General features: G+C 38.2%; 1 protein-coding gene across 9 annotated transcripts in view; it reads left to right on the forward strand.

Moving 5' to 3' along the window:
• The window catches only part of ARMC3 (armadillo repeat containing 3), a 96,036-nt gene that overhangs the window by 11,358 nt on the left and 57,325 nt on the right, over window positions 1-27,353 (forward strand). For 5 of the 9 annotated variants that reach the window (XM_055805278.1, XM_055805274.1, XM_055805273.1 and 2 more), the window contains exons 2-3: window positions 18,700-18,787; window positions 21,167-21,288. The exons of 2 other annotated variants lie outside the window; for them this stretch is intronic. The gene's annotated coding sequence lies outside the window, so the exon portion shown is untranslated. The remainder of the gene's footprint in view (window positions 1-18,699; window positions 18,788-21,166; window positions 21,289-27,353) is intronic. 2 more of the 9 variants (XM_055805276.1, XM_055805275.1) reach the window with 2 other exon arrangements.

Genomic DNA, 27,353 nt, shown 5'->3' on the forward strand with positions numbered 1-27,353 from the left:
TTAATTGCTTCTGTTTCAAATTCTTTCATTTTATGACTTTGAAAAGATGCACTCGTTTTTATACTTCAGTGGGTGATTATGCAGCTATCTAGACTCAACTAGAGTGTTAACTAGAGTGTTTTTTTTCAAGGGGAAAAAAACCTCCAAACCTCACACTATTTTGGCAAAGTTTAGTTCGTATTTCCTATTGTTGTTCTAAAGAATAGTCTATACTGGAACAGAATTTTTCACCCTCAACCCAATTTGCATGATTATACTAGAATGCAGCTGCTTTTATGTAACCATCCTCATCCTTCTTGTACCTAAGTTTGCCCCAAAAGTGCAGTAGCTGCCTCAACCAACCAGATACAACCAGAGAGAAAAGAAGTCCTTGGGTAAAGCGAAGAGACTCAGAAATCTTTATGACTTGGAATGTCATTTATAGGGCTGAGTGGAATTTTCTGAATATGCTGTTTTGCCATGATATATTTATTAGTTTAAAAAAAAATGAAAATTGTTTTTCAGGAACATTTGTACCACTTTGGACAAGAATGAAATGTCTGACTAAAACTACCTGGCCTTCTCCCAGGAAGCCAATAGTCTACTAGTCACAGCTCTCTGGTGTGATGTAGGAAACTGCAGTCCAAATCTGCACTCTGCCCACTGCTGACCAACACCTGTGTTGGAGTCATACCTCTCTTGTGATTGCCCCATCATCTGGTTTAATGGCTATAGAGGAAAGGGTCTCTTGTTCTCTACCGTTGTAGTCATTCCATTTTATATAAATAGTTAATTAGTCATTGAAATAGAGACTTAAGCCTTGACTCCCACATGTCAGGTGAACACTTTAGCAATCAGGGTACATACCGAGCCAGTCTCTGACCCAATGAATATTTCACTGGTAGAACTGCTCCAACAGAAGAAGGGAACACAAGAACAAGAGAGAGGTAGAAAAGCTGCTCATTAGTTGAATACTATCTACCCTCAGACCAGAAAAATGACAACTTTTTATAAAAAATATAATATGAAATTAAAGACTGCCCACAAGGTATATATACATAGAAGGAAGAGGTCTGGGTAAATTCAGTTTAAGCCTAGCTTTGAAAGATTGGCAATGTAAATTACAGAGTATTTAGATTTTAAATTTTTAATGACACAAATTTAGATAAGTAATCTGTAAAGACAGAAGACTCTCCAGTTTCTTATTGAGACATTCAGCAGACCAGTAGAGGGTGATTAAATTTAGATCTACTCCAAAGACACCTGCTATTTAAATTAGTGGAGTAATCTGCAGTCATAAGTTGTCTCTGCGTGGACTAACAGCAGAGTGGAATAGGGTGGGACACACACCTTTGTATGAATGCCGTTGATTTTTATTGGCAGTGACTAAAGAAGACTTAAAAATCTTACATTCTTTTCTAGTCTCTGAAAAGGAAGCGTCATTTAATTTGAATGGCTTCTTTTTCCTATTGTTCCCAGAGCTGAACTCTTCTGCTGTCCCTTCAGTCTGTTCTTACTCAGTCCTTTTCTCCACTTCTCATTGCCCATCACCATCTCATACTTCTCTACAAGTCACTGCTCTACAAGATTCTAAAACTCTTACCCCTGGAAATCCCCATGTCATTGGTTTAGATTGCCAGTCTCCCATTTGCCTGTTGCTCTTGTTTTTTTCTTTTTTGTCCATGCTCTCCACGTAATTTTCTGCCTCATTATCTTTGTCCACTGATGGGATAGAAGCTTGGGAAACCACATAAGCACAGGGCAAGCTTGCAGTCAGCCTACAAGTTTCCCAGTAAAATACTCTCAGCTCAGTACTTCTCAGCCTAGAATTCCATGTGCCTTCTTATTTATTGGGTACCAATGGATTTCACATAAGACAGGATCAGCTTCAGGATCAGCCTCACCTCTTCCAAAGGGTAGAACATCATAAAGAAAGTTCAGCTTTGTCCCTGTGTCCTCAGGTTGGAAAGAAAACACTCCCTTACTTTGTGGAGGTAGCTCTTGTGAACTCTTGGCAATCTGGGAGCTGTCAGACACTTGAGCATGCTAGGGAAAGCAAAATCTTCACATTTTTTAGTTTCAATATGCAAATTTCTTTACTGAGCATGAAAAATCTGTGATTTTATAAGAATTTACAAGTCTTACAAGAAGGAGAAATTGACTGGCTGAATCATTTTTTCCATACAAGATGGGCAATTTCAGCCCAAATTGCTGGACATGCACAAAGCTAAAAGTAACTAGGGAAAAAAAAAATCTATAACAGAAAGTATCAGCTGACCCTGATAACGGCACTGCTCTTTGCCCTGCCTCTCAATCATCTGCTGTCCCATAAGGCACAACACTTGTAGCACAATGAATTAGTAATCTCTATGTTTGCATCCAACCAGGTATTTGAAATGTTGTATAGCTGTTTGCTATAGACAAAACCAACATTGTACCACCGTACTAGGAACCCAGATTACTCTACTTCCTTCACTTTACACAAAGTGTTGGATGCATGCAATAGCTTGACTTTCTCCTGTGATCTCTCTTCTTTCTGCTCTAGTCACTCAAAGCTCAGGAAGGATGTAACTCCTTTTCAGTGGGGACTTAAGGCTCTTGCACCAAGCCCCATCCTTCAACTCATGATGTAGGAGGCACATTCAAGTCTTAGATCTGTTCATAGCAGTTTTCCATCCTGGCCACTTCAGTTGGTGTTTCATGGATGGGATGCTACACCTAACTCTGTGTTGCTACAAAGCATCATCTGTGGAGGCTGAGGCTAATATGGAACCAGCCTTGAAACAAAGGATCTTCAGTAGATCCAGCAGTTCTCATCATTACCCTGCTCTGCATCAGGAGACACTTCATGTAGTGACAGTCTAGTCCATTTATTAGAAATGTAAACACAGACAGGGTATGCTTGTGTTTATGCTGATGTCATGAAGCAGAATAATATATTCATCCTGAAAAAATGATCACAGCTAATAACTGATACATTGGGGGGGGTGTGGGGGTGTGGAAATTTCAGTAATGGTTTTCATCACAAATTTTGCAACTCTATTTTCCCGGCTTTCTGAAGAGCTTTTTCTAACATGTTCTCATCCCTCACATCCCTACAACAGCTCAATTAATCTTTTTGTAAAGCCTTATAATTTCAAGCAAAGTCTGTTTCCACAAGTATACCCTGTATTACCATTTATTGCTACCTGCATATCAAAGCCATGCAGCTAGCTAGAATACTGTACTTGCTTTTAGCCCTCTTCCCATACACACAATTGCATGTGGAGAAGCAGTAATTTATAGACACAATGGATTTTTGTCTATTTCTACAGAAGCCTATACAGCTAGCTAGTAAACTGAAAGCTTTACACTATGTATTACTTGTTGAAATTAATCACTCTGGCAGTCTTTCAGATGTATATTTATTACAATGGAAAATCAAAATATATTAAATTACTACCAGTATGAAACCCTGTTTGCAGTCTGTAGTCTGATAATACTTTATTTGGTTTAAAAAAATAAATAACACCACACTAAAGACTAAGCCAAATTCACCCAATAGCTCAGTGGGTCTCAACTTCAGACTTACAATCGGCGGTGTTCTACCGAGGGAGAATATGGCCCACACCTTTAGTGTTGTTCGATATTAGCAGTTAGCTAATACAGTATTCCATATGAAAGGATATCGCTTACAGTAATACAAATATGCTGGGTTAAAAAAAAAAAGAGAAATGGTGATGCAAGCAAGTTAGCAGAGGTTAGTAAAAATATGAAGCAGAACATTTGTTCTTCAGATTTGGACAGTGACAGCTTACCACATTTGTGAATAATTCCTTACAGTGTTTTATCGCTTTCTGCCCCAGAAGCTAAATTAGTTTTACAACTATTAATTGAATTGTCTAACTTCACTACACACTGGGAGACAGAAAGGATTATTAACTCCACTTTACAGATAAGGAAACTGAGACAGGGAGAAGAAACGATTAGCTGGAGGTCACAAAGGGAATCAGAGACAGATAAATCCCAGATCTCTCCATCCAGTACGTTAAGCGCTGAACATTGTTCCTTCTCCACACAAACAGCCATCAGAAATGAGACACACTAAAAAAAAAAAACAATTAAAGCAACATTTCATCAAAGACAAAAGCTTCTGAAATTCATCCTATGCTGGTGAACCCAAACGTTGTTCTCTTTTGTCTCTGACACATTGTTTTAAGTGCACATTATCCATCCTTGCTTCCTGCACCACTAGGCCAGCATGTGCAGCACATGCACTCATGTCACTCCTGTAGCCGTCCTGTAAATATCTGCCCTACCTACGTACTATACACTGCTTTGTATGCATGTAGTCACCGTTTCTGTTGTAATAAGTACAAAAGCTGATCATTCCTTAGCAGTAATCGTACATGAAGTATATGTCTGCTTCTCCAAAGGGACCCATCTTTACATTATACAGATGTAGGATGTTTTTTCTTTTAAGAAGTTAAGGGGTAAGTTCATAAATAAATTGTGCACAGGGTTTAATTCTCTGAGAGGATGGAAGAGGGTTAACAATAAGTCAAATACCTTATACTTCTGAGATTTGTTTGGCCTGACCTCATGCATACTCCTAGGATGTCTAGGAAAGCTCTAGTATACTCACCTTGCACAGCACATTTACAATTTCAGCTATCACCACTCTGAATAAAGTATTTGATTAAACTGATTAAAGTGGTGTTTATTAGCTTGAGTTGGTTAAACACTTGCCACAGTGTATCAATCAACAGATTAGAATTTTCTTTATTTTATTTTAAGCCTACATGTTTTTGTTATAATTACCTTAGTACTTACTGTCTAATTATTACCTTAGTACTACTATCTAATCCTGAATTTCTGTAAATCAACAGACATGCTGCCATTAATTTCCACAGGAAAAACACCAGGATCTCTATGAAAACATTTTATAAAGCACTGTATGTGAGTAAGTCAGGTCTCTATAAGATTACAGTTTTAAAGCAACTTTAGGTTCTGGCTTTAGCGTTTCTCTGTGTACTTTTGTCTCCACTTAATACTTGGTCCATTTCTAACAGAGTGAATGAAGTCTTGTGACTTTAGTTTAATCGGGCATATCTACACTACTAAAGGAAACAGAATTATTACATAGCAAACATTAGAGCCAAAGTGCAGATTTATATAAAACAAAATGCTTCAAGAGGTAGCATTAAGTACTCAAAAAATCTTGTTTGAGCTACATTTTCATTGTTAAAAACACTTCTTAAGTTCTTTTGTGCAAGTGTGTAAAAGAAAGAGCTTCTAAATGACAGCACAGATCAAAAATCAATGTATTTCTAAAATGGTTCTTAATGACTGCTAATTCAGGGTAGAATTAGCCTTCATAATTTTTCAAAGTTAAGTGAACAGTATGTTTGTCTGGATTGGTTTCAGTGGAATCACTGGGACAGTGATTCAGTGGAATCTTAGCAGTACTTGAAGTCTAAAGCTTTAGAAAAACCAATCTCGAATAAAAAAATGCAATTAGACAACATTAGAAAGACTTACTAATCATTACTGACTGCAGCTGTTGTCTCTGCCCATTATTTTCTATAATTATACGTAGTTTTCTACTGGATAGTCTTCATGTCTCTTACAAGGCCTAGAACATGAATGCATTCAAATTTACCTACAGCATTCCTCAGCTGAAAGTTACAATGTGTTAACTTTTAATATTTGGTCTAGATACAGAAGAAGTATTAATTTTGCTTATGAGGTGAATACTCCTCTTATTTACTTATAATTGCTCTTGGGGCCACTTATATTTTGTTGGAACAAACTGCAATGTGTAAAGAATGGTAGATGAATATTTGAAAAATAGCCAAAGTGAGTTTAGTTTATAAGAAGACTTTTTAAGGGTATCTAAGAAACAGAATTTATAATGAAAGTCTTTTGTCTTCTCAATGACAGCTACAACAGCCTTTCTTAAACTCAAATCCACATGTTTAGAGTACAGCTGTAGGCAATTAAATGTCTGTGACCTCCCATGAGCTGTTGAAGAACTTTGAAAATTACTCTTTACCTAATCGCAGCTGTGTAGTCAAAAAAACCCAACAACCCAACCAGAAAAAAAAACCAACAAAAACAAACAAACAAACAAACAACCCCCCACTCCACAAACCAATCCCAAAACTCTGGAATGAAGCACTTCCCTTCCACGAGGCACTGCCTCCGATCTTCCAGGCTGAAAGGGGGGAGACTGGCCCAGGAGCCCGGGAAAGTTTCTCCACCAGTGGTATTCTACAGAGGGCAAATTTGCTTGGTATATGATCTCATTAAATGCCTAGGGCTGTGTAAGGGTACTGGATTGTCATGTCTGCACACAGATTAATTTTCAAACCCATCTCCAGAAATTCTTCTAATTCTCGTCTTTGCCTCCTGGGTCCCAGCGTAGAGGCTTGGTCTGCTTCAGCTCCATTTTAGATGCCAAGAAGAATGGAATGTTCTGCCACAAAATCAAGGCTACAGCTGTATACTAGTGTTGTGTTTTGAGGCAATGCAAATCTCAACAGTCCTCATTTACTGCACATTGGTGCAGTCTGCAGAACAGTGCTTATACTAAGTGGATTTCCTTTCAGAGAAAGCTAACCTGATAGCTGTGGTCCATATGACCGCCAATTGCACTTCAGTCCCTAATGGGGACATATAAGCCTGTAACAGTGCTTGCTGCTTCAGGGTACATCTACATTACTGCTAGGCCATTCATATCACAAGTGTGCATTTGAAGCAGATCTCCTGGCTGACACACGCTGATTCATACTGCAGAGGGGTCTCAGAGAGCCCAAACTGGATTCCCTGTAGGTGAAACTAAACTGGAAAATGTACTCCAAGAATTTCTCCTTACTGTGCTGCAGCTACTAATGGACATTTAGTGCTTAAGACCAGATGAGATTTAATATGAAGTAAACCCTCTGAAACACATATAATGTGGTCTTCAGCACCATCTACTTCACTCTGCAGGCCTGCTTTTCTTGCAGCACACTACTTGCTAACTTAAACAGAGACTTAGATAGCTTCAGACCATGTGTGACAATGACTTCGGTGTTCCAGTGGATCAAATTAAAACTCCTCCAAAGTAAAACCCCTGAACTGCACATAATGCAGATGTACAGGCCTCAGTATTGTTTACTTCATTAACTGTCCCTTACCATCGCACTAAATTACTTGCTAATGTGGACATAGCAGAGTACTCTTTGCCATTAGCCAGTGGCCTCTGATGCTAAGTCATGCTAACCAGAGAACAGATATTTCAGCCCTTTTTAAAAAATATATGCAGTTTTATCACAATTTTTATACCTGAACACTTATGTTCATCTTTCTGTTGCTTTAACTCTATGGCATTATTGAGATGAGGCTGCAATCAGGGAGAAGTGGGAGGCGTGCCACCATGGAGACTCTGAAATGGGCTGAGAAGAGCTGTCGGTTTTCATAGCTCTGCTCGATTAAGACTTAAATTCCATCATACAGCTTTTACTGATGGTTTATTTAAATCCTGCAAATGCAGTTTTATTTTATTAATGTGCACTATATCTGATTAAATTTTGTGTATTTTTTCTTATCTCTGTATATCACCTAGCATTAAAAGTAGTCACTGGAATATAAATAAACACATAAGTGAACTCAAATCCACCATAATTCTGCTGGTCTGATTCTGATTTCATGCTAGCATCAATCAGAACTAAAACAACTGAAAAAAATCAGAGCCATATACTTCCAGAGTTTGTACTAGTGCACTTGATAGATAGTATCAGAAGGTCATTCTCTAACAGCATAGCAACTTCTGCTGTTGCAGATTGTAAATACTAAAGTAAAGAGGAAATCCCAACAGAGCCTAAAATTAATCTGATGCAAAGCCCAAGACATATCCTCCATGGTCCTTGTCAAAAGGGAACATGAAAGATTTGACCAAGTGTTATTGGTCAGAATTTAAAAAGTGGAAATGAAGGTTTCCACATATCTCTGATTTCTGCCTTGTGACTTCATTCTGCAATAGAATTAACCTACAAAAGAAAATAAATTGTGGCAGGACTACAGACACAGATTGAGGCTGCTTTAGATTAAGTTCTCTGTATACATGATGGATCTGTACCATCTGTTTTGTATTGAAAAAGAATAATATTTTAAGGCACATTTATTACACTACATTAAGAATCCTAAGAGCTCACATGCTCCTTTAAAATATATATTGAAATTAAAGACAAAGCCCTACAGTGTAAACTGAGAGTTCTCAGCATCTTTCAAGAGACATTCAACAATTTCATGATACCATTATAAATGAAAAACAAACCTAATATACATGACTTTTGCCTGCATCCTGTAAAAATAATCACCATTACTTATACTGTGCTCCTCACATATTTTACATGCATATCCTGAAGTTAAAAAGAACAAACTTCAGTCATAATATTCACTGATACATTTCTGTTATGCAACTATATGGAGAACTTTATAAAAACAAAGTATTTGTTTCTTTCTAGTTGTGGATGGACCTACTGAATTTTCATATACTAGACTTCAGATAACCTGAATTTAAAATACATACAGCTTTTTATTTATGCATTGTATATGAAATTCATGCACTTTTTTTTGTTGGGGTTCTATAACTTTTTTCTTATTACTCTGATGTCATAATATCCTTGCATTGTATGCCTCACTGAATTAATTTTTGGGGGATTTTCTTAGGAAAGAAAAAAAAGATGAACAATTACATATTATCCTTCAGCACTGCCATTAACAGTTTCCTTCATACAATTTAGGCTACTCACCCATGCTAGGAGAACTCTCAGTTGTCTGTTTAAATGAGTTATCCACATCATGACAGATAGAAAAGGGCCCTAATGGGATCTGGGATTTTGTAATGGTTCTTAGAAACCGGAGTTACAAAGACCATTTCTCTGCAGACTCCCTGTTCTTTGGCTCTGAATATCAGTGCAGCAGCAATGCTAATGCCATACCAGGATGCACTAGCAGCAGCATAGCTGGCTGGCTGACCAAAGTGAGCAGCCCCCTCTATTTGACGCTCATGTCCAGTTTTGGCAACCCCAGTACAAGAAAGACATGGGCATACTGAACCAAGTCCTGCAGACAGTGACCCCAGGATGTTTAAGGGACTAGAAACATAACATGCAAGGAGACCCTGAGGTATCTGGATTTGTTTAGCCTGGAAAAGAGATGGCTAAGTGTGAATGCAGTTGCTGCTTTGAACTGCCTAACTGGGCTTACAGAAAGGATGAAGCCAGATTCTTCTCAGAGTTGCACAGGAAAAGGAAAAGAGATAACAATCAGGTTGCAACAAAGGAAATTCTGACTGGGCACAGAAGAAAAATCCTCTGTGAAGGTACTTAAGAATAGGAACAGGTTGCCCAGAAAGGGTAGGAATCCATCCTTGAAGATACTCAGAATTCAGCTGGACTGCCCACTGCAACTTGAAAGTTGGTCCTGCTTTGAGCAAGGGACTGGATTTGATGACCTCAGAAGTCCTTTCCAACTACATTCTAAGCCTATGTGCATGGGGTACTATTCCTACCACTGTAATACTTCCAATATCTAGCTTTTCTGCATCTATACACTAAATCTGTCATCTAGAGCCTCATAATCTTGCATCCTGATTAATTCAAAACTGCTGTTTTCAGGCCATCTGTTATACATATCCCCCCCTCAACTGAGTATATACAAAATACAGTGGCTATGATATTCCCTGACCACAATTCTGATGTTACTGCCTTTTTGCATCTCATTGCAGCACTGCTCATCTTCCCCCACAGCACAGCAGATTTGCTTGCCCATTTGTCAAATTCTGCCACCAGGATCTGCCTGCACTGGCAGATCTACATGGCAATTCACATGCCGTGACCAGTCCTTCTGAACTGGTGCATAAATGCCTTCCAGCCTCCCACATTCTCCCACAGAGAGTTCAATTATTGTGATTTTTTTTTTAAGAAGCTACCAGATGATGCATAACTAGAAGGATCATGGTGTTTGTCAGTCTCTTTCTTTAACATGACTATGTATTCTACATATTTCCTAAGATTTCTAATCTGGTATATCTTGAATTTCTGAACAGAGCTCAGAAACTACCTACCTTTAATGAAATAATTACAGCAGTTTTTCAAAGTTGCCTAGCAAGGGTAAATGTTCCATTTCCAGAAACACCAGTGAGAGTTAGGTGAGCCCTATTGCAGCATATTTATCCTGCCTAGGTGATTTTCAAAGTCCCACCAGGCAGAAATCTACACATTTAGCTAAGCAAGTCTTGAAAATTTGGTTGTTAACAAGACATGAGAACAGTAGCAACAATAAAAACACTGCAAAGGATCATAATCAATCTTTAAGTTGTTTTTCAGTCCAGTGTTCTTTAGGGGTTTGGGCGATTGTGTATTTGGAGAGGACTGTAGGATGTTGTGCTCTACGTAGATACATAAATGTGAAATTTAAAGTCTATTGCAAATGTTTGGTTCACATAGCCACCTGGCGATGCCATTTGAGATGTCCTAGCTTCCTGTGTAGCCCCCATGACCTCTAGCTGGGCACTGTAAAAAAAAAGAACCAATCATATGCTGCATTTGGCAGCTACCTGAGGATGTCTGAGATCCTCTAGGATGTATGAAAAACTATGGATTACCTTTATGTGCAGGCAATTAAATTGGAGCCCCTAGTCTTTAGGTTTGTACATAGTTTGTAAAACAAGAAAATTGTAAGAAATCCAAAGGAACCAAAGAAAAAATAAATCATCATCATTTATTCAGTTTCAAATGTTAGGTGAAACAGTACTTGGCACACCAGAGTGGAAAGGGCTTCCAGTGTTAGTGAGTCCAGTCCCTGCCATCATTGGCACAACCTATAATCCTCTCCAAAAACACAAGTTTTGTCTTTGAGTACATATCACCTACTGCTCTTCCAACTAACAGCAAAATGTGTTAAACAGTTATAACCCATAGATATATGTGCTAGACATATGGAGCATGTTCCACTGGAAAGATCTACTTTTTGATTGTTTGTCATGCTCTTTTGATTTGTTTGGAGTGTTTTTAGACAATGATTTTAAAGAATTCTATCAGTCAAGCTGGATATCAAGCTGCAAGTTATGGGATACTTGTCTTCAACTATCTGTCCACAACTTTGTTAGAGAAAGTGGAAGCATTTACTAGACAACAAATCTGTATTTTTCGTGTCTTCAGAATAAAAACTACAAATAATGACATGTCCTTTTGCACTGCTTCTGTTCATTTTGGACTGACAATCGGCTGTCTAAAACCTGACACTTGACTTATTTTATCCCAAATAAAAAGAAAATAAATAAATTCAGGACTGATACATCAACACAGAAAAAAATATCCTAATTTTCAAAGTGGTCTGACAAACAATAGCTCCAGTAAGGGAAGATTAGTAATATAACTAATGAATTAGCTTTGTACTGGACTCTCTGCATAATGGGAAGTTAGAAACATTTATGGCTGGACTGCAAACTACACTGTCAACAGGACTCAACAAACACACTGACTGGAACTGAGATGTGGATTTGTTTCTCATTTCAAAGGAAGTGAGCACTGGTCACTTCCTATGTCTTTGGTCATTTTTTGCTTGAAACTCTTTACTGGAAAGTTCAAAATTATGTAGAGGAGGAGTAATATGAATACAAACTTGATGTTTGGAAAAAATGAATGTAGTATTTATCAAAATAATAGAAAGTCTTGCCCACCAGATGACTACAAGGTGCTAGACCATAAATAACTGTATAACTCTGTATGAATATAACCATTGGCAAAATCTTAAATAAGACTGTCTATATCAGTCAAAACATTTGCATACTGAACTCACCAGAATACCCTCAAATGCATCCACATAACCATTGTTCAGCACTATATATTAATCACAGCTTGAACTTAACAGCTATGACCAGCTTCATAAAAGCACACTGACATAAAAGTTTAACCCATGATTGTACTTATAGTAAAAGATTTTTTTCTGGGTTTAGACCACTTGCTATAACAGTCTCTATCTTTTTTTGGAATATTCTTACTATATCCTCTCCTTCCTTAGTAAAAAATTTGAAAATTTCCAATGGTGTTCAACTTGTTTTCTTGCTGTATGTTGCTTCTGTGTAAGCACAGTGTGATTATAGCCTCCTATCTTTTTCATCTGAAAGATGTGAGAGATTGTAGAAGATGCCAGTCTGTGGCAATCACATCCACTGCGTCACTGAATTTAGACTTCAGACCTGCCAAGTATTTCACACTGCTTACAGGGTTCATGCAGTTTGCTCCTGCCTGGCATTCTCTTGCAGCTGGGGATCCAACACCAACACACACATTTATTCAGCATTGACATAGATCCTTTGATTTGGTGCATGAGCTCATGGAGCAGGAATGAAGCTGTCGCAAGTCCACACCATGCTAACTAAATGAGGCCTCTGCTCGTAAAGGTCCTGCTAGGGGTTATACTCTGGATTCAGCCTAGTTCCCCAGCTCTATGTTAGCCCATCACTCAGTGCTTCCTCTGTCCCCTGGCCTAACACAGCATTCTCACAGGTACTGAAATAAACGGGATCTGAAAGCACTGATATCTGATACCATACAATGCACAGAACTTGCAGTTTATTATAAAGCAGACAGTGCCATAAATCCCTCTGTATTATATTTAGTAATGGTATCATTTCTGTCATTCAGGAAAGTGATCTTGATAGTTTTGTAAAACCCCATGGCTTTGAATAAATCACTTCCATAGTGAAGTATTTGACTGATGAGATGCTAACTGTCCTACAGCGAGAAAATTATTCAGGCTGGGAAGATGACAGGTTCAGAGCGCGAAAAACAATAAGCCATAGAGAAGCTGGAAAGAACAACATGTACAAAAGACCAAAAGGCAATTGTCAGTATCCCTGAGTAATGACCATAACAACAGGTGCTAAAACATACAATACAACTATATAGTACTACCCAATATCTAAACTGCAGAAAGCTCAATAGCCAAGTGAAACCCTTTATAAGCAAAAGAGTCTCATTAGCACAATGAAAGAGACAAATAAAAATGGCTAGGTTTTGTTTGCAATACCCATTACAGCTGCCTGCAATGTGAAAGAGCTTCCTGTTTTCTATTTCCATTTGATCTCCCTATGCTATAGCAAATATAATTGTTGCCAAGTGTAAAAATAAGTAGAATCTTTAGTTAGAATTGTCTATGGCCTTGAAATTGTTGTAATTTATTTACTTGTCTTTCTTTCCAACAATATCCCTGTCTTACCAAGTACAATATATAATTATTTCAATTCTTGCTCATGAAGATGTTTATCCTTTCTTATCTAGATTGCCTGTCATGTCTTGTTATAATTTACAGAAATCTGAAAGATGCTGTTCTGATAAACCTGTCAGAATAATGACAGAAATTCATAGAGTTAATCATTGCGATAGGGTTTCTATATTATTCTGAGAAAGATAGAACTGAATATTATTCATAACACTCTAAATGTAATTTATATGAATATATAAATCCTTACCAGCAGTTTCCATTTTTTAATAATCTTCAAACCTTATCAGATATTAATTGCTAATAAGCATGATTCATTATGACTTACTGTGCACAGATTTACTGTTTGTGACAGTGAAGTAAGCAAACTTCATGGAGTTTTCATGGCATGGAGTATTCCTGAAAATGAAAAAAAAAAAAAAAAAAAGTTTTAGTTATCTATAGGACTGCCAAATATGAAATAATACTTGTTCTAAAGAATGTCAGTATGTCTGTGTTTGTCTTCAGTACCTACATTACTCTGAGCCTTTTTTTGGTGTATATTTACCAACACTTTACAGAAGACAATAGAGGAACTCTATTGTAACACTATGTAGCAGAGCCAAGCTAGCTAGAGATAAGAAGTGGTATCAAGCTGTCATTTGGGGAAATGTTGCATCCAGATACTTCAGGTCCAGCCAGGGACACCTGAAGGGAGATTTATCTTCTCCCATATAATTGCTAATGACTTCAATGTTGAATTCAAGAGTTCTGAGAACAGAAAACATAAACCTCAGAGAATGATTTTTTGTTTGAAAGGCACATGAGCTTTAATCCTAAGCATATGTCCCTGCCTCCTGCACAAATATAGGAAAATCTAACAGAATAAGCAACACCATCCTTTGATTTATTTCTCTGACTGCTCATACTTCAGCTTTGTCATCAAGCAATCCATTTCAGCCTTCTCTGAGCACCTCACATCTATTTTTTGCTGTTTCGCATTGCATATCTGCTTACTGCTACTGCCTCCTGAGTCACATACAAAGAGATTTAGGCATGAACAGTTAATGGCAAAGGCCTTTGAAAATTATAGAGCTAATTTTTTTAAATTGTTTTTGTCTAGTTGATAGCTTGCAGCACCAAACCAAACAGAATCATTAAATGGTTCAGTGACTAAGATCAAAGACAGACACCTGTGAGCAAAATCCTCTATTAGCCTTTCACTGTCCAAAGTAATTGTTGCTAATTGAACAAGTTTGTTTAGTTCTAATATAGCTCAAGAGACCATATCCTGAGCTGCTGGAAATAGATCTGGTTCTGCTGAAGTCAGCTCTGCTAATCTATAGTAACTGAGGAACTGTCAAAAGGAGAGAAACAGTTAACCCATTGCTTAACTGCATGGGCTGCGTGACAGCTATTGCAACAGAAAGGCATGTCTCAAAGCTTGGGCCGATCAAGAAAAAAAATTACCACAGTAGTCATTTCCTAATTTTGCGTGAGAAGCTATTAAATACACACTTTGATACCAGTCGACTCAAAGACATCCAATAGAATTTGAGGAAGGTAGAAATTAAAATATGCTGGAAGGTTTGCAAGCAGACAACAGCCATAGTTTTCTAAATGCTTTCAAAATCTGGCCTTCCTTTGCAAGAGAGAAAGCTTCTCTACTCCCTACACAACCACAATCAACCAGGAAGCAACAAAAAACAGGGCTAGTATATGGATTTAAATGCTTGGACAGTAAATAATTACAAATCCAGCACCTCTCCAAATCAGGCATCTTTATAAAAAGAACTCAGAATAAAGTGTGGGTCTATCTGCCACATCTTAATTTGTGGCACAGTGAATGGAAGAAAAACAACAAAAAAACGAACCAATCATCAAAATGACTTCCTGTAAGGGCAAATTCGACAGAACTGTAAGATACAGGTCTGTTACACACATCACACCAGCCTGATTATCAACAGTAAAATTATATACATGCAATGCTTTCTGAGGTAGCAGTGTACATTAAAAATGAAAGAATGTAATTTAGAAGGGAGAAATTAAAAATTATTGCAATCAAAAATGCAAATATTATGTATTTCAGAATCAGTGCTGGCTCCTTCACTCAGCTAAGTTAGGAGAGCCTACAAATAACTCCTGTAAAACCCCACCTTACCCTGTTTCTCTATCTGGTGCTTCATGTGGTCCTGTTTTACTAGGGCTTGCAGCAGTTCACAGCTACAATGAAATGCCAGTGCAACACTGAACTGCCATGCAGATCATCAAGTAAATCCAAGCATTTAAAAGACTCTATATTATCAAGACTGATGCAGATACTGTCTGTAGACAGGTAACATTGGTGCAACTACACAGATGTATCATGCACAGAACAGCACGCTGCATCATGGGTGCCAGGACAGCCAAATTCCGCCAAGTCCCCTTGCTAACTCCAGTGCAATTTACTTACAATACTTATTTTACTATTATTGTTGTTGTTGCTTATCACTTAGTTTCTGTCTTTTTGCTTGAGCTATTCTTTCTCCAACCATTATCTTTAGCCCTTATTACCTTGCAGTTACATTGTTTAAAAAACCAGATCTATAAATCACTGAAGAAGCTGACACATGATAAAGAGGGCTTGTGAAAACTCACTGGTGCAAGTGCATGGGCATGAAAGATGCCATACATTCAGCACACATGTAAGAAGTCACCACATCCCTTTCTTTTTGGAAGCAAGAGACTTTCCAAAACCAAGACACACTAAGAGCCATTGCCCAATATACAGGGCACAGCTAGATCCTTCCAACAACTGAGCTACATACATACCAGGCGCTGGGACCTAGATGTAGGTGCCAATACTAGGGATTATTGCATGGAGAAATGGATTGAGGATCCAAAGAAGGTACAGAAAGTAGTTGGTAAAACAACATGTAGCAAGCAGTCATGTAGCCCAGGGATGAACAGCTCTTGGGAGGGGGCTGTCTGTAGGGAGGCTTGGCGTTATGAGCAAAGAAACTTCTGCTGTTGTGGAAAGAGGAACTAAACTCACTAGATTTTACAAGTGTGTGTCTATTTTGATTCCATATTACAGAATTTGAATACTAACCAATGACACATGTCACAAGGAAGACAATATAGAAAATATACAAACAATATACAAACCAGCAGTATTTAAACACTGACTAGTAATTCTACATGGCTATGACAGCACCTTTAACTTCAGGGTAACCACAATGGAAAAGGAGACCAGACAACCTGGCCTAAAAATAGCTTTTTGGTACAGAATTGTTCATTTGTTGGTGGCTTCCTGGATTGGTTAATGAAGATATGAGGTGCATACTATGGACATATATATACAATTGCTATGTTTATCTTTTTAGTTCATCTCAGATAACTTGCAAGACTTTACAGTCTTACACTGAGATGCAGTGCTCTGATACTGTGTCATGTGCCACAACACATTTTCTACAAAAGTGATCTATTGAGAGTACATCATGTAAAGAAATCATTTTAAATGATCACCAAAACACAGAGGCATGCACTTAATAAGTAACTTTTCAGATTCTGCTTTATGTTACAGTAAAAGAATGCTGCACAACACCAGTCTCCCAAGAATAAAAGTCCTGGGAATTGGTACAGGACCAAACCTCAATAGCTTAAACCAGAAACCAGAGCAAAATTTAGTGAGCCATCCTCACCCAGTGTTCTTCCTAAGCCACCAAGCCACTGGGTACCTGTTTCTTTTAAACCTTCTGATAAAGAAAGAACATTTCAGCTTAAAACATTAAAGTCCAGGATTGAGATGTAACTTTCCATATTTTTAAAGTTATTGAAAACTGAACACTGGCTTGAGTATGTGTCCCAGGTCAGGGACTAAAACCAATGAACTCTCCAGCTTGCATCCTTCCCCTTCTCACCCCTGTTTTGGTTTCTGCAAGACAGTCCCTGAATCTGAATGGTGAAAAGATCAAGATTCTGAGGTACCACAAAGACAGCCCTCATTCTGTCTAGGAACAGTCATTTGTGTGTCTACCTAATTACAAGGAAGGTAACCAAAATGCAAACTTATGCTCTAAAAGCTTTTTTCAATACCATTACCCTCTGCACTGGAAACCACACCCTCAGGTCACAGACTTTCCAAACTCATTGGGAGGTTTTTGCCGTGTTCATATTATCTATCAATGAACCATGTAAGGCAACTGAACTCAAATTATTGCTGTGCTGGACAACAGTGATTTTGCAAAACCACACAGTATTTAGCCCTATTCTGATTAGCAACAGGTGCATTAGTATATATCTATTCAGAAATCAAAACTGGGCAAACACAAAAAGTATACTTCTTCGAGAGTCAAAGGGAGTGCAAGATCCAGCAACCCCTAACTGAACACAGGAAAACCAGAAGGCAAAGGAGGGGTGTGTTGCAGAACATGTTTCTTAGCATCTTATTCAGCATCCTAAACTAAACACAACTCTGAAAGAATTCTGTGCAGATGCCTACCAAACACTCCTAAACACACTCTGCCGAGCACCTAAAATGACTGGGCTCATCACCAATTTCTTAACATCCAGAAATAGGTAACATTTTGGTAGGCTGACAGTATGTCAATGTAATGTTCAACACAAATCATGTCAAAACAAGAAATTACTACTAATCAAGCTAGGATATGTGTGAAATTAAAAATAATTTCAAGTTAAAACAGCAGTCTCATTCATTGCCATGCAGTTTCAAGGTCACTGACCTAAAGCACAGCTCGTCTTGCTTTTTCTGCTCCTCTTCCACTTTGTCTAGCTTTTATAGGAGCAAAAATATAAGAAGAGTATGCCTGATAGATATAGATCTACATCTAGATCTAATTCAAGCTGTGAATTACACTATTCTAACAATAAGGCCTGGCACCACAAACAGACTTTGGAGACAGCAGTGCTGGCATCTTTCAAATTACCCACAGGCTCATTAAGCGTTTGGCCAGCAAGATGCTGGATTCTCATGTCTGGTCTGAGTAGCAAAAACACTCCAAAACAAGTATTTCCTTAAAAATTAGTAGACTTTGGGAACAAATAGATCTCTGATTTTTACAGAAATTCTCCTAATTAATAAACTGTGAGGGAGAAAGAGAAGAAAACAGTTTGAAGATACTTAGGTATCCCTAAATACATGTATCTGACTTAAAAACATTTCCATAATAACAAGCTATTTACATACTCTCACAACTTAACATCAGAAAGCACAACAGAGAGGTACCCCAGCTAAGATTAAGGAATATAATAAATTATATTTAAAAGCAATGTATAGACTGATATTTTAAACAACTTTCAAATACAATTTCTCATCTCTGAACCCATTTTCTAGTCATAAAAGGGCATTTTCATTTAAAAGAAAAAAAAATCAGAGTTATAAAGGGACTTTTATCCAAACTAGCATCTTTCTCAGGCAAATTTATTTGCATTACTTGTGTGCATAACTTCAAACTTAAAAATGTTTGTTTCTTTTCTGATTTCCAGGTGAAAAAAAAAATCCCTACATGGAGGATTTCTTCTCTCTCTCTCAGCTGCAAACCTATTTTGCCTCAAGTTTTTTAAATGCTACACAGTAAGCAAAAGGAAAACGAAACCATAATTCTGTACTCTGTACTGTTTTCTGAGTTGAGAGTTATGTAAATTATGTACATTAATGAAGAGGAACTGAAGAAAAGTGAAAAAATTGCTCAATTTCCCCTCTGACCCAGAAAGAAACATTGGGAGGGAAAGAAAAGGGCCAAAATCTTAAATTCTGAGGATTCTAAATTTGTAATTGAGAGAACAAAGACTTTGACCAAGAAAAATTTCCCATTTTAATGCCCCAGTATTGAAACAATTAAAAATATTCATTAAATTATCTTCTATTTTTTGTGACTCTAGCCTTCAAATCCAAGATAAGAACGGAGTTGTCATTCCTTGTTGAAACACAGCCTTTGGCAAGGCTTCAGAGGATCGGTGCTGTTATAAGAATAGAAACAATACAGCACAATTTGTCCTGAGAACACTACAGAATGTTTCATCTTTGAAGACTGAAGCTGTAAACTGAAATTTGGGCAAGAAAAATCAGTTTTTTTAAACACAATCTCTGTATTACTTCATCAGCACAAGAAATTATGGCCTCTGAGAACACCCAATATCAAACTTAGCATGTCCATGATGACACTTATAGTACCCCAGAGAATTGATTCAGTTAAACCTTAAAAAGTATCTATGTCTTAGGAAAAACAAGTGATGTTTTAAAATGTATTTGCTACAAAACTGTGAAAATATTTAGGCAGAATTATCTGATTTGTGTTAGATGTGAGGTCAAAAAGATGATTTCTTCAGTTATTCCTTCCTTCAGTCTTTCACTACAGTAATTCCTTAACATCTCTGATAACATCTACAGTTTTCAAAAAACATTGTAGATAAAACCCACACTTGTTTATGTTCATTTATGTTAGCTGACTGTGGTCACTACTGTTTTTTAAAACCAGAAAATGTGATAGCCATGGTGACTAAAAACAGTCTCATTTTCTGGGGATACGTATGCCCTAACAAACAAGTGTGCCACCTATTGATGTACTAGATACCACTTAAGCATACCCTTCCTAATTTTGTAATGCTTATACTTTCCAGCAACAGTATTTAAGGACTTTAATGAACCTCAGTCCAAAACATTGTGTATGACAAGGACTTCAGAAGGTGCTGGTTTCATAGGCAGAAATTCAAGTATAGAAATACAAAAGTATTTGGTCATTCCAGTTAAACAACCAAATTGTTTTCATTTTATTATGTATTTTTTTCAGGATTATACAGGAAGTCTATCATCTCAACTCCTGGCTTAAAACTTTTACTGCTGAACTGCTTGTCCTATTCTGAGTGTCTCTGAAGATATTAAGTACATATACACACATGAACTGATGTTACATACGTTACATACCACTACCAGCAGTCAGAGATCTAGGCTGTAGGTCTAGATACAAGCTGTGGCTGCAAGTCATCAGTTTCCAAATGATAGTGCTATGCAATTTGCCATTTACAAACTATGATTAATACATTTGCTAAAATAAATCATCCATTAATTTAGTTTTAATATTGTATAGAAGAACAACTGACTAGAGAATACAACTACACTGGGAGAGCATTTTTCAATATTCCCACACCATACACTTGGTGCAGGCAGGGTGCCTGTGAAAAATGAAGACTTACAAATCTTACTTGCAAGCCAAAAGAATGAAAGGCTTGTTCTTTGTTTTGATTTCTTTTTTTTTTCTCCCCCTAGAGAAAGAGGTCCATTTACATTGATATTGAGTATTTTAATGTGTGAAGTAATATAGCAAACTGAAATGCCAAGACGATACGTTGTAAATTCATCACTCCCTAAGCCAGCTGCTTCTTGTCAGAAAAGGAAAGTCCCTTTTAAGTGTCTTTTCAGACTGATATAAAACAAGTTATATGACAAGACTGTTTGTACTGTATGTCATCAGGTATTTCTTAAAGCATAAATTATGATTGATTTTTTTCTTAAATGGAAAAAAGAATTATTTCAGACAAGCAATCCAGCAAATAGTAATTCCACTTCTGACGTTTCAGGAAATGAGAAATTACTCCCCCAGTGGTGCTTTCAGTAACACTAGAAAGATAATTTCAAACACCTCAGCATGCAAATTTCCAACACTTAAATTCAACAAATACTTTGATTTAGCAGTAGCTTATGCATTTAAGTCCCTTTTGAAATTAAATATTTAAAATGTTGTTCCACAATATTCTTTCAAGTACATTTTTAATCCATACTTGATTTATTTCTGTAGAAGCCTTAATTTAATCAAATTGACAGGATGTTTGGCCCTATTCCTTCATAGGAAAGCAGACAAATTCTTGAAGAAGTAAAGATCATGAAGAAGTGTGCAAAGCAGATGACTTGCCTCTACTAAGCTACAGCAAAATTATTTTCTTTCTTCTCTGCCAGTGTGAGGTGCTCCTAACTGTTGTAAGCATGACAGATCAGTTGGCCAGACTTCATGGAGCGTTGGTCAGTCATAAACTGCCCTTAAACGTTCGGTGTGATTTCTCCTGTCTGCTGAGATACCGGTCAGTATGGTTCTTGACTTGTCATGGCAGTTGTTTTCCAGTGAAGGTGATCATAAATCTCTGTAAATTTTCTATGGGAGTGCTGATGTTGAAAGTGGAATGAGACATCCTCACACGTGTAGCTTGATTATATCTAAAAATGACCCACCAGCTCTTCTATTATGATGGTACGCATCTATTATGGTAGTGTAAGGCCAGGATCTGTTTGTGCTATGATCTCAACAGATTGGTACGGCTTATAAAAATAGAACTGCATTTATCCTTGAAGAGCAACATTATTAGAAATCTGGGGAGAAACAATGAGATTTGTGATTAAAAGGAATCACGGGAGAGAGTTGATAGCAGCTGTAATTTCTTTACCTATTACTACATGACTTTGAAGCCCCAAAATGATCGTATTTGCTTGTTTCCTGTTACTTCTGCAGTTGCCGATAGCAATTTCAAGCTAGAAAATGTTACTTGATTCCAGAATTTGGCTTAGTATTCCTTCCAAAATATCCCTGGCTGGCAAAAAATAATACAACAATGAATTAATATTCTGAGAATAGCACATTATCTGTACAGCATGGCTTTCTTAATCATCAAACCAGAGCTGATGATAGAAATGAGATAACTCTTTCGGCCCTCTGGCAAAACCCTGTGCTGATGTCTCACCAGTGGGGCCTCAATAGGTGATGCTCTGGCAGAGATCTGCCTGCACCTTGCTCTAAGTCGCTAACTTTTATCTGTTCCTCTCAAGAACAGATGGCTTTTCCAACTTTTTTCATGATTGCACTGAAAATTGATAGTGAAACAGGAACAAGAGAAAAAAAAGACCACAAAAGGCAGGCGTGAACATGGCAGCTTTCATAGACTGAGTGTACATTTTTATTAATTTTCAGAAATTGTATTCTTTGGGTGAGAAAGTAGCCTTTTCCTTTAATTTTGAGACAGACTGATTTATTTTTTCATCACTGCCCCAGCTCATCGCTATTAATGACTTAATGCTTCCCTCAAAGATGTGTTACCAGCACTTTGGAGTCGGGATAAATTGTGACAAAATGGATTAATGCATGTGTCATGGTGAAATCACTCCCCGGGGCTCTGGAGATCCATATTAAACGAACACGCCTGAAGCCGCTGCCCAGGGACTACTGGGAAACGGGAGAAGAGGCGATGGGAATAGCGGCGGCGGTGGCCGCAGGCACCCCTCAGGCGCGCCCAGCCCGCCCCACCTTCCCGCCCCACTTTCCCGCCCGCTCCCCCGCGCGGCGGCCCGCGCATGCGCCGCAGGTGTCGCCTAGCAACTGGCGAAACACCGGTGCGGGCCGCTGCTGCGTGATCGCCCCCGGGCGGCGCGTCGTGCCCGGGCGCGGCGGGTGAGTGGGGGCTGCTCCCGGCCCGCCTCTCTAGGGTGGGTGGCGGCAGGTCTGGCGCGGGCGGTGGGTCGGTGTCTCCGCGGAGAGCAGCAGCGGCGCCTGAGGAGAGGGGCACGTAAGGGGGCAGGTAGCGCGAGGGCCGGGGGCTTGGGCGCTGACAGCTCCAAGCAAGCAGAAATAATCCGTTTTGTGTCGGTGGCGAGCCGCCGGTGGGAGCCCTGGCGGCGCGGGCGCGGCAGGCGGCCGGCGGGGCCGGCGCGGCGCTGTGCGGGCGGGGCCGCTGCCCTCGGGGGCTGCCCAGCTGCGCGCCCCGCCGCACGGCGCGCTCGGCGCCTCAGCGCTGCGCGGCGAGCTGAGAGCCGCCTGGCTGCAGCCTTTCGAAAGTCACGAGTCAAAGTTAAAAAAGAATCGTTCTTTCTCATTGGTATTATTATTATTAAAGGCGTACGCTGACATCTCCTCCAACCACAACCAAAAAAACCTAAAAACTTACTCTCTGCTCGGTATTGGCACCCACACCTTTAAGAACAGCAGTGACAGTTGCAAGATTTATAATAAATTTTTAAGATTTAGTAACAGCTGAAGTGTATCAGAATGAACATAAATAACATTTAAAACCAGGCAGAGCAAATCCTGCACCTGGGGGCTCCTGACAGTATTTCCTACTGGAAACTGGGAGTTCAGGGATTGGCGTCAGCAAAGGAACTGAAAGGCACGGGTGGGCTTTTTCAGCAGAGGGTGACTGTGACCAGTACTTCCAGATGTGAACTGGGAAGCAAGGAACTGCAGTGGACCTGCCCTAAGGAAACTTATATGGTAGAGGAAAATAATTTTATTTAAAAATTTGGATATGTAATATGAACAAAGAAAACAGTGCACTTACAGATAAGATACATAGAATTTATGTGTGACAGTAACCTGAAAGGTATGAGACCTAAAATTGTATGGATAATAGATAAGGAAAAAAAAATTATTGATGTTTCAAAGGTTTGGGGGCATCTGCAGACAGGAATTTCAAACCAAAGCATGGATTTGATGACAGAGGAGTATTATCTGTAGAACAGAACTCTCATAATCTTACTGCTAATCTGAAGTTATCATCTATATAAGGTAGTCTGATACTGTATTATTTTAACCTATGCAAGATAAACACATCTGCTTTCTGTTGTTCCTTGACTGTGAGCAAGCTCACTTTCTTACCTCTGTTGAAAGTGAATGGAAGCAACATTTTTTATTTCCCTTCATTTTTGTGATATTTATCATGTTGCCATTTTCAGATTATCTGATGTTCTGCTAACACCACAATGAATGCCAACATGGGTTTATACATCCTATAGTTCCTACTTCGGTTTGCAAACCTCCTACCTGTATTTGTCGTAAACTGTAACAAATTTAATCTTTTTTTTTTTTAAGCTGTTAATATATTAAATGCTGGTAAATGAACAGTTAAAATTAAATGACAGGGCTACCCTTGCAGTTTGGCGTAATAATAAAAGTAATGAACATAATAGTAGCATAGCTGAGGTATTTCCAGTGTTGACAAAGGAGTATGAGTACAATTTTAAACAAGACAGAGGCTTTATCTGGGATGCTGTGTTCAGCTCAGGTCATCCGTGTTTTCAAGAGGTTGACTTAAGAGTTTATGAGGATGATGTGGGAAGAATCACTTTCTTTGAGGAAATTAGAAGAGTTCTTTAACAAAATTAAATCTGAGGTGGGATATGTTTTTTATTTTCAAATAGAGGAGGGCCCTGAAGATGATCAGAGGACTAAAGTGCCTCACCTATGAAGACAGGCTGGGAGATTTGGGGTTGTTAAGCCTGGAGCAGAGAAGACTCCAGGGAGACCTTATAGGAGCCTTCCAGTACCTGAATGGGGCCTACAAGAAAGCTGGAGAGGGACTTTTTACAAGGGCATGTAGTGATAGGAGAAGGGAGAATGGTTTTAAACGGAAAGAGGGTAGATTTAGTTTCGATATAAGGAAGAAATACTTCCCTGTGAGAGTGGTGAGGCACTGGAACAGGTTGCCCAGAGAAGCTGTGGATGCCCCATCCCTGGCAGTGCTCAAGGCCAGGCAGGATGGCGCTTTGAGACAGCTGGTGTAGTGGAAGGTGTCCCTGCCATGGCAGGGGGTTGAACTATAATGACCTTTAAAGGTCCCTTCCAACCCAAACTATTCTATGATTCTAATTGTATTCTGATTCTATATATGTAACTATATATATAGTGTATATATAGTATACTATATAGTATGTCTAGAACATAGTAAATATATAGTATATAGTATAAATATTTAGTATAAATAATGTTTTAATACATGCCGGCAAAGAAACTAATTGACAAATGGCTGAACATGACACAAATACAGCAAACTTGTCATGAATAAATGCAGACTAAATTTAAATTAAAAAAGGTCCTTGGGTGTCTGAGCATTTGGCTTGTGGAACAGCTTTTTTAACAAGAGAAGTGGGAACAAAGTACCTAACAGTTTTTAAGGTACAGCGTGAGAGGTATCAGATGGGATTAATATGATGCGGTGGCTGTGATGGGGCAGGGGAATAAGTTTGATCAGAATGTCCCTTTCACCCAGTGTCCCTGTGAAGCTAGCAGAAGGAAGCATTCATTTTAAGACATGTAGATGGCACAGCTGGCTAAAAAAAGGCATGTATTTAATTTTTTACTAGTCTTTAAAATGTCTGTCTTCCTAAGGCAGACCATCTTTGACTTCTGTATGAGAAGTGTCCTGCTATTATTGCTCATGCAGTGGTTGTGTAACTACTGTCTCTCATTTGGTTTAGATTAAGTCAATTTTTCTTTAGTTTCTTTCTTATGGGATGAGGGATTTCACTATGTGTCTCAGTGAGACATTTAAAATCACAGACATAATTTCTAAAACTCTCCTTTCATTCAGGTTGTCATAGCTTAGATTCTCCAAGGATAGATCCTAGGTCTGTTGTTATTTAATATGTTCATTATAATTTGGAAATGAGCAATAACATAGAGAAATCAAAATTTTCTAGTGAGATAAAGTAATTTATGTTACAACTAAAGAAGACTGCTAGAAACTTCCGAGAGCTCTTCTGCAGTTAGGTGAACTGGTAGCAGTGTGACAGATAAAATTCATTGTTGATGAAACCAATGTAATTTACACTGTCGGGACTATGTGGAACAATATACTCTTCAACAATGAACTTAAATTAATTGTGATCAACTGAGAAAATTACCTGCTCACCATATGTGGATAGTGTAGTGAAGATCTTCACTGAGGAAATTGGGTAAAAATTAATACCCAAAAAGTTATAATGTCACTGGAATAAATCAGTAGTGTTCTAGAACTGATTATGGTATTTCAGGTTAGGGTCATCATGTCTGAGAAAGATTTAACAGTCACAGAGGGACTCTGAGACAAGAAACATATATGTCTGGAAAAGCTATACAGTAAAAATAATTAAGGCAGCTTAGAAAGGTGATAAATCAAAATGTACAGGGAGTTATAAAAGAAAGCCTAAAAGATCAAGTCAGGGCATCTTTTAACTGAAGTTGTAGTACAAGAACAAGGGGATATTGTGTTGAATTGAATAACACATTTAAACTGTTTACATATTTTTAAAATCTAAAGAGTAGGTCCTTATACAGTACACTTGACAATTGGATGGGTGCCATAGCGTGTCAAACTAAGAATGAAGAGTAAAAGGATTAAGCATTTATGTGGACAATAAAAATAGCTACTATTGTTAGGAAGAACATAAAAACTTCAGGAGATCTAAACCTTTGTACTTTAGGGAAATAAAAAACCTGTAACAGATGAAGGAAATCTGACTTTTGGGATTGGTTTCATGCATTTATCAGAAGCATTTGGCTCTTACCATTCTGGAGGTGGGATACTGATCTGCCATGGAAGACTGTTCTTACTCACTGAAGGAGGATTTTTGTGCTGAGGCCTCATTAATTCTGTGATTTGGAAAGAATGCTATCGTGTTCCGTAATTCCCATTACTTCTTTTTACTGACGTTCATACATCATATTTTACACTGTACAAATTGGAAAATACATTCTGTCCCTACAGCTTAGGATCTTAACACAACCGAAACACTCCTGACAGTATACCTCTTACTTAGCTGTACCAAGCTGTTCAGCTTCAGAAAACGGTGAAGTATGGTCCTTGGGCAGTATGAAAAAAGGTGCTGTTATCAATCAGAGGATGTACATGAGTCAAAATTTTATTGCCAATCTTGCCTATTTTCACAGCATCAGGTTGTGGAATCAAATACCTGAGAATCTTGGCTTTTGTTAAAAATCTAAGCATCTATCCTTGTGCTTTTGAAAGTAACAGATGAATGTCAATGTGATATCAGAATGCAAATAAAAAGTATCAATGTATGTTGAGTTCTGAGATTTTAAATGAATATTTGTATTATTTTTTAGCTTACCTAAAATCCCCACCTTTTTTCTCTCATAGCTATTTCCTCAGCCTGGCATCTAACTACAAACTCATTTTGGTTTTAAGGGTTTGCTTGCAGAGTCCTCCACTCTGCGTCTCTCAGTATTTTTTTTAGTGAATCTTTTGTTTTGTGCATTGTATAATTTACAAACACATAGATGGTTGGAAAAAATGTAATCTTTAAATGAACTGTCAGAATGATCAGAATGTATTTGAGGGGGGGTGTACAGGGGGATGGACTTTGCCCAGCTGAATTAAAATAGAAA

Source organism: Falco peregrinus, chromosome 5, assembly GCF_023634155.1.
Source record: "Falco peregrinus isolate bFalPer1 chromosome 5, bFalPer1.pri, whole genome shotgun sequence".
NCBI classification, from domain to species: domain Eukaryota; kingdom Metazoa; phylum Chordata; class Aves; order Falconiformes; family Falconidae; genus Falco; species Falco peregrinus.